This window comes from Oryza glaberrima, chromosome 10, assembly GCF_000147395.1.
Source record: "Oryza glaberrima chromosome 10, OglaRS2, whole genome shotgun sequence".
In the NCBI taxonomy this organism is placed as follows: domain Eukaryota; kingdom Viridiplantae; phylum Streptophyta; class Magnoliopsida; order Poales; family Poaceae; genus Oryza; species Oryza glaberrima.
The window spans coordinates 7,353,824-7,365,784 of record NC_068335.1 but is presented as its reverse complement, the minus strand read 5'-3'; positions in this window follow the sequence as shown (position 1 = coordinate 7,365,784).

The following is an 11,961-nucleotide window of genomic DNA, read 5'->3' as shown; positions in this document are numbered from 1 at the left end:
AGTTTATACGTGAAGTTGGGCTGCCCGGCTCCAACTGGAGGCACTTGCTGAGCCACCATGGATGGGTCAAAAATTGGCTGTGACCACATCATGGCAGCCTGGATTGGTGCTTGGTTTGTTTCGAAGCCTGGGGTTGGAACTTGCTGCCGAACGGTTGGCACCTGAGCAGTGTTGCCGAAGTCGAACTGCTGTCCTTGACTCCACGGTGAAGGTCCCGAGCCTGGCTGAATCGGTGGCAACCAATTAGGTGCACCTTGACTTGTATTCCCCACCGGGTGAGCCGATGGGGTTGTACTTGAAATGTAGGGGGGTTGGTTGAGTTGCTGAAGGAAAGCTTGGAGTTGCGCTTGTAGAGCCGAAGCCCCTTCCGCCACTGTTTGTGTCGCTTGGCCAGGTGGTTGATGCTGCCCGGCGAAGTACACCGGCGGCTGTGCGGCTAGTGGCGGAGAGGGTTGGGTCACCACTTGCGGCCGAACTTGAGGTGGGGCATAGCCTGCCGAATACTGAAGGATTGGAGCCGACGTGGCCTTGGTCCGCCTTGTCGCCTCGTATGCTTGTTGTTGTTCTTGCATTTGGCGAAGCATGTCTTGGAGCTGTGTCATGTTCTGCCGCATGGCTTCCATGTCGGCTTCGGCTTGCGCTTCGGGGTCCAGGCCGATTTGGGCCTGTACAACGGCGAGCGCAGTTGGCGCCGCCGGCTGCGATGGGGCGGCTTAAGGCACCACCCGTTGGTTTGTCGAAAGGATCTCCGCGCTGGTCTGGAGTGCCCTTGCCACCGCAGCCGCCTTCGCCACGTCTACCGTGTTCGGCACTTGCACTGAGGTTGCTGGGGCCGAAGACGGTTGTGATGGCGCGGGGGCCGAAGGCGGCTGTGAGGGCGCTTGTGCTTCTCCATCTTCGGCCACAGACGCCGAAGGCTCTGCTCCTTTCTCGGCGGCCATGTCCGGTCCGGCGTCGCTCTCCTTCCGCCTGACAACCTTCTCCTTCACGACCCTCTTCGGTGGCATTCGCTCTCAGTGGTTTCGCTCGGAGTCCCCACGGTCGGCGCCAGCTGTTGTCGAAACGACAACTGCATACGTCGAAGGACGTGGTTACTCAACAGTGGTTAGGAAAATGAAGTGTACTAAATTTTGAATTTTTCCTCCGATCCCCCCATCACATGGCCCTAGGGGGCTATTTATAGCCCCATTACAGGTCCTTACTACCAGGGTTTAGGTTGTACAGGAGAATTTACATGATTACCCTTACAAAAGGGGCATTTACAGGGGTATATAATGTTATAGGGGCTCATGGGCCCCTGATGGGCCGTCTGGCGATCGCCGGCCTGATGGGCCGGAAAGGCTTCCACGGCCCTCGCGGGGGCGAACTTGTCAAGGCGAAGTCATCCTCCTTCGGCAGACAGTCTTCGCCTTGCACCCTTCGCCTGAGACGCCTCTGGCCTGGCGCTACTCTTCGCCTTGCGCCGCTCTTGCTCCATAGCCTTCGCCATGGGTTTTGGCAGGTTTGGTCGAAGGGCCTCATGCCATCCGCCAACACCGTGCATCACCAGCAAGGAAGAGATCAGATCGGCAACAGCAGGGAAATTAACAGAAACAACAGTAGCTCACCAACGACCGGCTGTGGACGACGACGGCTGTGGCGACCGGCGACGGCTGCACCAGCGGTGGCGCCGGCGAAGACAGGAACAGCAGCGGCGGTGGCAGAGCGCAGGAGGTGCGGCGGCTAGGGCTATAGGGGCGTTTCTCCTGTTTCTCTTTTTTTTCGTTTGTTTTTTTGGCTGGTTATATAAAGAGACTAGACAAGATCTAACGGCCCACATCTATTCAATCCTCGGGACTTCGTTCGAACTCCAATTACTATAAATTTATAGTCTATTTTGCACTACTCGGCGAGCTCTACGCATCCACGGTTCCCGATCGCCTGTACGAACAATGGTTTAAAAGTTGAACTTTTGCGTGTTTGCTCTAATATTCCCCGAAATATATTAATTCAAAACTCGGGGCATTACATGCCCTTCGGTAGAATAGTTCATTATTGATAAAAGTATGTATATCTTCGACATGTTCTCAGAGAAGTGTGGTAATTGTGCTACTATGTATTTGGCCTTTCAGTCTAGTATTTCCTTCATATAAAATCTAGAATATTTTTACCTTTTTATATTGACATATAATTATATCATTTAGCCATCATAATTATCAATGTATATCTCATACCACGATACATCAGAAGTAAAATGAGTAGGTTACCAACATCAATATGTAATCTTTACATTAATACTCCTACCACCTAAAATATAGGTTGTTACATTCAAATTGTATTTAATCACTAAACTTAAAAATACATTAAGTAACTATTATAATTACATTAGTACAATAGAATATAAACATATTAGGAGTAACAATTATAATATAAGAACTGTAGTATCATACAAAATTATATCCCAATAATATCCTTGAAAGAAAAAATAAATGCTAACAAAGGAAATCATTTTTAAACTAAAGACTCTCATTATGTTTAGACACATTTTTATGGTAGCTTTACTCCAAAAAAAAATACATGGCCATTGTTTCAGATATCATAATGATTACATATGCTGACCATGTTTAAATTTTGAAAGCAAAGAAAGAATCACATAAATAAAATTTGGTGAAAGATTTATATTTTCTCCACAATTCAATATCAAGTGTTCTTACATTTTTATATTGTCATCACGTAATTATAATTTATTTGATATGATCATATAGTCATTTTTTCTACCATAGTTACAAATGATTCTTTGTGGTTGGCCCATAACATGTTATGCATCAAGAAAAATAAAGGTTTCTCATAAAAAAATATTATCTTAAATATGGGTTGTGAATCTAGTTACTAAAATTTGAACATTGAGGAACAATACTATAGTAGATAAAAATCCATAATTGTAACAACATTAATACAACAGAATATAAACGCATCATGAGTAACAATAATAGCATAACAATGTAAAATTATATAAAACTTACATATCAATAACGTTTTACTATTAAAAAATGTTAAGAAAGAAGGTCTTTCAACCAAAGTCCACACATTGTTTCTAGTTACTAGAATTTGAACATTGAGGAACAATACTATAGTAGATAAAAAAAACAAAATTGTAACAACATTAATACAACAGAATATAGCATAACAATGTAAAATTATATAAAACTTACATATCAATAACGTTTTACTATAAAAAAATGTAAAGAAATAAGGTCTTTCAACCAAAGTCCACACATTGTTTCTTGCAAAGTTGTTGAGCTTCATCTACTTGTTTTGGCTCAAGACAAGAAACAAACGAGTAATGTTCACAAATCGAAGCGACACGAGATCGAGTTTGGATACCCTTGCTAATGTCACCCAAAACTTGGTCAAATGGGTGATTCTTGGAAAGAGCGGTGTGTATCCTTGGTGGCATAGGTGGATCTTGTGTCTTGTCCTCCTCCCAAAACCGGGAGACGTTGGCCCAACAGGGAGAAAGCCTTGCTATACCCCAAAAGCTAGCTCAAGAGGTGAGGGGCTCCCTCCACTTTTAAGTTGGTTCAACTCCCCCTAGATTAGCAATGTGGGACTATTCCCAACAATCTCCCCCGTCACACATTGGCGCCCCTTAGTCCTGACCGGCCCCACACACGGGCACATACGGGATTCACACCCGCGGTCCACTAGGCTTTGGGCTTACACCACCCTGAGTGTGCACAAGCACTAGAGATAGTGGGTTTGGCTCTGATAACACTTGTTGGCCCAAAACCGGGAGACGTTGGCCCAACCGGGAGAAAGCCTTTCTACACCCCAAAAGCTAGCTCAAGAGGTGAGGGGCTCCCTCCACTTTTAAGTTGGTTCAACTCCCACTAGATTAGCGATGTGGGACTATTCCCAACATCCTCCACTTCAACTTGAGCTTGACTTGGCGTAGCAGAAGTTGATGGCTCATCTTGAGTGGAGGTGGATGGCTTGTCTTCAACTTCAATAGTCTTGATGTCTCCAATAGACATATTCTTCATAGCTCTCATCAAGCCCTCATCACCTACATCATCCAAATTCTCGTGCCCCTCTTGGGAGCCATTAGTTTCATCAATTTGAACATCGGCGATTTCTTCCATAATACCTTTGCTTTTGTTGTAGACCCGGTATGCCTTGCTATTTGAGGTATAACCTAGAAGAAACCCTTCATCACACTGACTTACAAATTTGGTTAGTTTAACACCCTTTCGGTAAATATAACACTTGCAACCAGAAACCCGAAAATAGGCAACATTTGGCTTCCTCCCAACAATTAGCTCATAGGAAGTCTTTTTCAAGAAACAATGCAAATAAAGCCTATTGGTTGCATGGCAAGCGGTGTTTATGGCTTCCGCCCAAAAGGAATCGGAAACACCATATTCATCAAGCGTAGTCCATGCCATCTCAACCAATGTACGATTTTTCCTCTCCACTACACCGTTTTGTTGAGGTGAGTAGGTAGCGGAAAGCTCGTGTTTAATACCAAGATCATCACAATAGTCCTCAATATTGGTATTTTTAACCTCGGAACCATTGTCACTTTTAATTTTCATAAGAGTGCAACTAAATTCATTTTGTGCCCTTTTTGCAAACTTTTTGAAAAATTCGGCAACAATATACTTATCATGCAAAAAGAACACCCAATAATAGTGAGAATAATCATCAACAATCACAAGACAATGACTAGCATGCAACTTGCTTGCTGTCTTGACAAGCACTACAAAGTTTATCCTTCTCAAACTTCACATCTTTTAAGCCCACAACTAGATCACGTTTTGAAAGTTTGCTCAATTGATTCATGCCAACATGGGCTAGCCTCCTATGCCAAAGCCAACCCAATGAAGTTTTTGCAACTAAACAAGTTTTCAAATTTGCTTCACTAGAGTTGAAATCAACCAAATAAAGATTTCCATATCTAAAACCTTTGAAAACACAAGACTTGTCATGAAGACTAGAAACAATAACCTCTTGCGGGAAGAAGGCACATAACAAGCCAATATCACAAATCTGTGCAACCGAAAGCAAATTGAAATTTAGAGATTCAACAAGAGATACATTTTCAATTGACAAATCATTGGAGATAGCAATTTTACCTAACCCAATTACCTTTCCTTTGCTATTGTCTCCAAATGTCACATTCTCTTGTTCTTTCCCTCCTACTTCAAATGTGGTGAACATAGCCCTATCACCGGTCATGTGTTGAGTGCATCCTCTATCAAGCACCCAATGGTTCTCACCGATACGGTAGTTCACCTACAAAAGAAGATCAAGCTCATTTAGGTACCCAAACTTGTTTGGGTCCTTGGAGGTTAGAAACCAAAGCTTTGGGCACCAAAATGGCATTCTTTTTACCACCAAGTATACGGGAACCCATATATCTAGCAACAATACTACCATCATGAGCTTTCCTAAGCATATAATGAGAATCAAACATGCATGTCTTAGAAGGCTTACCACCGGGGCAATCATTCACCAAATGACTAACCTCACAACACTTGGAGCAATACTTACCATTGCTCTTGACAAAACGAATGGCACGGTGAGAAGGTTTCTTACCCTTCTTTGGAATGAATCCAAATCCCTCCTTGTTGAGGATGCACCGTTGCTCACTCAAAATCTTGTCAAGAGTGTTCTTACCCTTGAAGCACCTCTCCAAACTCTTGTTGAGCTTGGTCACTTGCTCCTTAAGCTCATTGTTCTCAACAACAAGTGAGGCATCACAAATAGAAACACAAGAGCTAGAGCTAGATCTAGGCATATCCATAAGATCATCACAAGAGGTAGAGATGCTAGATGATGTAACATGAGTAATATGGCAAGTAGCACTATCATCAAGCAAGTCAAAAGATATGCCAACATCAATGTGAGCTCCATATTGGGTAGTAGAAAGGAGGGTGTCATGAGTTTCCTTAAGCTTCTCATAAGAAATGGTGAGTCTCTCATGTGAAGTCTTTAGCTCCTGATACAAGACCTCCAAAAAAGCATGATCCTTCTTTAGAACCTTAAACTTGACAATCTCCTTTTCACTATATGCATGGAGCTCATCAAACATACTCACGAACTCATCATAGGAAACATCATCACAGTCATCATCACTTTCACTATCACTAAGAGATGTAACCTTGGAAGAGCCCTTTGCCATGAGATAAAGTGGAGCGAAGAGTGATGGAGCCTCCTTGATGGCAACAACGGCCATCTTCTTCTTCTTGGAGCTTGTATCATCATCACCTTCTTCTTCGGACCCGGATGAGGCGGAGCTCTCCTCATTTGAGTCTCACTGCCCGATGAAGGCCTCAATCTTCTTCCCTTTCTTCTTGAGCTTCTTCATGAGCTTGTAGCCTCCACTCTACTTCTTGGATGACTTGTCTCCATCATCATCCTTGGAAGGGCACTTGGAAGAAAAATGTCCCTTCTCACCACACTCAAAGCACCTCAAGTTGGAAAGAGTCTTGTTGGGTCTTCTATTTCTTCTTCTATTTGAGTTGGATCCCCTTCCTCTCTGCTTTCTTCTTCCCAAGAGATCATTGAACCTTCTAGCTAGAAGGGCAGTATGTTCCTGTAAGTCATCATTGGCTTGATTCACCTTGCTCTTGCTCTTGTCTTCCACTTCGGCTTGGAGAGCAATGCACTTCTTGGATGGTGAGGCTTCCTCCATCTCCTTCTTCAACTTGTACATGTCATTGGTGTTGATCTTCCCCAAGAGGTTTGCAGGTGTCATCCTTGACATGTCGGAGTTGATGAGCATAGTGACTAGGGTCTCATACTTCTCCGGTAGAGTCCTAAGCATCTTTTGGGCAACCTCAAGATCGGTGTAGCCCCTTGAGATCATTCACAATTACATTGAGCCTCCCATACATGTCATTCACAATCTCATGAGGCAACATGGAGAATGTCTCATATGGGATCTTGAGGAAATGAAGCTTGGCATCCTTGTACTTACTTGTGCCCTCATGGATCTCCGCCAACTTGTTCCAAATCTCATATGCGGTTTCAAGGTTGCTCACTCTATCGAACTCCTCTTGGCTCAAAGAGTTGAACAAAGCATCCATGGCTTGAGCATTGAGTTTTAGGTTGCGGTGGTCAATCTCTGCCAAGGGTGTGCCGGTGATAGCAAAGCCTACATCCACAATACTCCAAATATGGAAGCTCACAGCTTTGAGGTGAGTAGGCATTTTAATTTTCTAAGTGGAGTAGTTTGTGCCATTGAACATGAGAAACTTCCATACATGGTTCACCTCGTTTGACATCTTCTCTCTAGGCGGTGAAGCCCAATCAATAGATACCAAACTCTGATACCGCTTGTAGGATTGAGATGTCGACTAGAGGGAGGGTGAATAGGCGATTTAAAAACTAAATGACACCTAATCAAAACTAACCTAAGTTGCTAGGCTCGGTGAGGATCAAGTCTAACAAAGCAACTAAGTTATGTTTTGCAAACCTAGGGTGACAGTGGCTCAATTATATCTCTAGGAAAGTAAATCACACTCCTAACTCAATGTTTAGCAATCCTAGGGTGATATGATCTCAAGTATGTCTCTAGGAATGTAAATTGCACAAATGTAAATGCGACAAATAAATGAGACAATGAGACAATAGATTTTCACCGAGGTTCGAAAACTTGCCGGTTTCCCACTCCCCGTTGAGGCGAGGCCAACTCCACCGCTCAACCACGAAGCCACCACACGCCCCCTTCATCAAGGGGTAGGCAAGGCGGGAGCCGGCCCACGGAGAGGACTACCCAAGCCTCGATCACTCGGGGTAGTTCTTCCTTCACTCCGAAGGTGGTGAACTCCAAACCACTCACAACCGGCACCGGGCCTCCTCCACAATCTTCTCGGAGAGGTCACCGGGCAACTCCTCCACAAGTCGTCTAGGAGGCGGCAACCTCCAAGAGTAACAAGCGATGACCCGGCTCGGAGATGATCAAGTGCCACACTAGCTCAACAATGAAGCAATGCACTTGATTGTTGGCTAAATCAACCCTCAACCACTACAATGGATGAACACTAAGCTCAAATGAGTGTGAGAGGGGTACAAGGGATGTATGAAATTGAAGTGGGTGCCAAGAGAGAGTCCCCTTGCTGCTGGTGGGAGAGTATTTATACTCCCACCAACCAAAACTAGCCGTTGGGGACGAGATCCCCTAACTTTGTGCACTGCCGGTCTGACCATGCTACTCTACAACGGCTAGTTTTCTAGCCATCGTAGCCCTGTCAGAGGGCCCCATCGGCCTAGCCAGTCAGACCGCAGTTGGGTGGCCGGTCCGACCGGCCTCGGCTCGGTCAGACCGCCCTCAGCTCGGTCTGACCGAATACGGCTCCAGCGGCTCTGTATTGGCCATCCCAGAGCACACCATCCCGGCTACCAGGGGGCCGGTCAGACTGCCCATATGCCACCGGTCAGACGGGCCGTGTACGCCAGTCAGACCGCCCGTTTGGGGCTAGTCTGACCGCCCCTGGTCAGCAGCACAGCAACACTTTGCTAGGACAAAGATATGAAATTTGAGTCTAAATGCAAATGACCTAATGTGGCAATTTAAATCATCTCTTTGCTAGGTCATTACCCCTCTTAGTAGTGCGGCGAAGCTAAAATCAAACTAGCAAATTTGATCGCCCTACACCTCAATCAATTTAAAACTAAAGCACTAGTTTTACCGTCTTCTTTTCTTCGCTTCGCGCCATCAAATTTTAATCCATCGATAATCATCCATGCGCACACATGATGTGAACCTAATTTAAAATAAATATCTCAAAGACAACGGTTAGTCCACAATTAGTGCTTGTCATTAATTACCAAAATTAACAATAGGGGCCTAGATGCTTCACTTATCAAATTTCGCTGTTAAAAGCATCTAACCTCTGCCATCCACCATCCCGATGCTGCGCCGCACGCCTGACCTGAGCCACGCTGCTGCGCCGCCCCCCTCACCTCACCTGTGCCGCCCTCCCCACGCCGCCATCTCCACGCTGCTGTTTCCGCCCGCTCCACCCAACCCTCCCCGTGCTCGCCGCTTCAGCGTTGTGCCGCCCTCCCCACGTCGCGCCGTCGATCTCGGGTGACGTCGTGCCCCAAGCCAAGATCATCCAGCGATTGATTAATTAAGTTTGATGGTTGCGATTTACAGTTTGGTTTTTCTATTATCTTATCTGTGCTGTCAAATAAGTTTCATTGATGCTTAACAAATACCTCTGAACCAAAGAGTAGCTCACCTAGAGATGGTCATTTGTTTTTTAGGTATCAATAGAGATGTCAAATATCTCCTGGGTTGTAACTATCTATTGCTCTCTATGGAAAACATATATTATTCAGAATTTTTTTTTGATTGGTTCATCTTGTTTGCCATCATATTCATTTGAGGTTTATCTATGCTTTAACGATGGCCAAGGAGGAGTAGTTGCATTTCAGCCAAGTGATTATAGTTTTTCTCCGGTGCTTCAAACCAAATCATATGGGCTGCCGATGCAATAATGCAACTGTTTCCGAGTGAGAGCATGCATATATTTGATACTCTTTGTCTTGGTTGAAGATTGACAGGTAATTCAGTTATGTACATAAATATTTGATGATTCTGAACAAAATTTGCTCAAAAGTTGCCACAAATGGTCTGAGATAATAATGAAATAAGAAGAAAATAATTGACCGAAAGAAAGTTTTTCATTCAATGTACACCTCAAAATAATTTAAGTTTCTGTCGTTCGATATGAATTCGTTGTTACCTGAAGTTTCTATACTGGATGTACAATTCTTCCATGTATGCGGAGTGCACTAAATTTCCCCTGAACTCCCCTGATTCACAAGCATTTTTAATAGATAAATACCAGCATTTTTATGCATGTGCTGCTTCCTTCGGTGTTATGTATATATTCAACTTAAAATATTTGCTTCTACACAATATAGTTGACCTTTTATTGGTTCATGTAAAATTGAATTGTTCTGTTTGTTTCTTTACAGGGAAGCTATGAAATTATGAGTAGTAGCATGCCTAAGTTGACTCTCTTCTGCTTGATATGATGTCCTAAACATGCAACTGTTTAGGTGAGCATAATTATCTATATTGAGATCCCTTCCGCATCGTGATCGCGTCCGGCCCACACCCCAGTCATGGTCATTCTATCCCCGACCATCGCGCCAGCAACGACTCCACGCATTCTCGGCATCCACATCAGCCTACTCGACCACCACACGAGGTATGTCCTCCACCTCCTATTCCTTTTCTGTTATTGATGGCCATACTGTGAAGATGCTCCTGCTGGATTAAGTTCAGGAAAGGGAGCTCTTGCTTGTGCAGAACCATAATGAATTTGGAAGAGGCAATGGTTTTGGGTCTTCAGTAATCTCAATTTCAATTATTTTTAAAGTTTAGCAGGGCATGACCAGAAAAATGGTTTTCTGAATGTTCTTGCAAGAACCTGCAACATTCTCTTTTGTTCTTTAGATTTTTCATCTATCTTTTGTGTTCTTCAAACGTAATTCCCTGTCGGAACAAGATTTGGCGTTCATATGTTTGTACACATATAACATATCTCAAAATTATCGACCTGAATGTTCTGGTTTGCCACATGCATACCACTGTACTATTGACTATTTATGAATTATCTGGATTTTGCATTTTAATTATGTATGCTGATGGTTCCCTTTGCTCAATCTCAATTCCAAGAGTCACATGCTAAGTTCCTATTGAATTAAAAATGTAAGTCTCTATATCTTCTCTGGTAGGCCATCAGATATTTTAACACAACAAAGATGATTTACAATGATATGAACCAAATATTAGTTCGAGTATACATACATACATCTAAAGTTATAGAGGTTGAAACTTGTGGTGCATTGCTTCTGAACCTAGGGTTGCAAACTTTGTCAACATGCTTCTGAATTTGAAGCAATCACGGCTCCTAGATTGTTTCAGAAATTAATTTGGTAAATTCAGAAGCTTAATGGCTCAATAAATTCTGTTGCTATATGTGCATCTGCAGCTTCTTATTGTATACATCAGATTTTTAACTCTTATCTTGCTGGATTACGTGAATATGCATAACAGTGGCTAAATTTGAGGTTTTTTAGTCAACATTTGAGGATGTGTTTCCGTCTGAGGCCCTTCAGCAGGTGCTCATTTCATACATAATTTCATGGAATATATATCCTGAAACATGTCTGCTTCATGGAAATCTAAAAATCTACGTAGCTTCAGATTGCATAGCTGAATATCTTCATATCTTCATGATGTACAGAAAAGAGCTATTTCTTTTATATATTTCACAAGGTTGCATAGCTGAAAATTTGCAGCCCGAACATTTCTTCTTCAAATAGCATCCCATAATTAAATGTTAAACTGCCTCTTGCTGACTTATGTATTTTCCGAGTTCGCATGGTGAACAATCACATCTTAATTATTTGTACTTGCCTGTTTTGTCAATTGACATTCAAGCAACCAACAAGCACCTGAAGCTATCCTGTGGTCTATCAATACCGATATTCTTTTTATTTGTTTGGATCCTTAGAAAGATAATGCGCCTACCACAATGTATTCTTGAATTTGTGTAGACATTGGGAACTTAAATATAGCTACATACTTAGCATGTATACTTAAAATCAACAACATTGTCTGTTAGTCCATAAATAAATATATCTATCTGGATTGGATGTAGCCAATCTGTGCATGTACTAAATTTAAAACAGCAACTAATAATAATGATTTTCGAGTGTCCATGACATTGAAAATGCCATTGAAGAGGCAAATGAACACACAAAATATTGGGCAGATAAAAAGGGATTTGCAACACCAATTGGCAATCCTAATGCTTAACACGACTTTTGTCACAATCTACACAACAAAAACTTTAACTCTTGCCTATATGGTTATATGTCTATATGTCGATGTGCATTGCACGTGCACACTCACCAGTTAGCACTAAAATGAGAGGCCTCTTGATTTAGATTTTG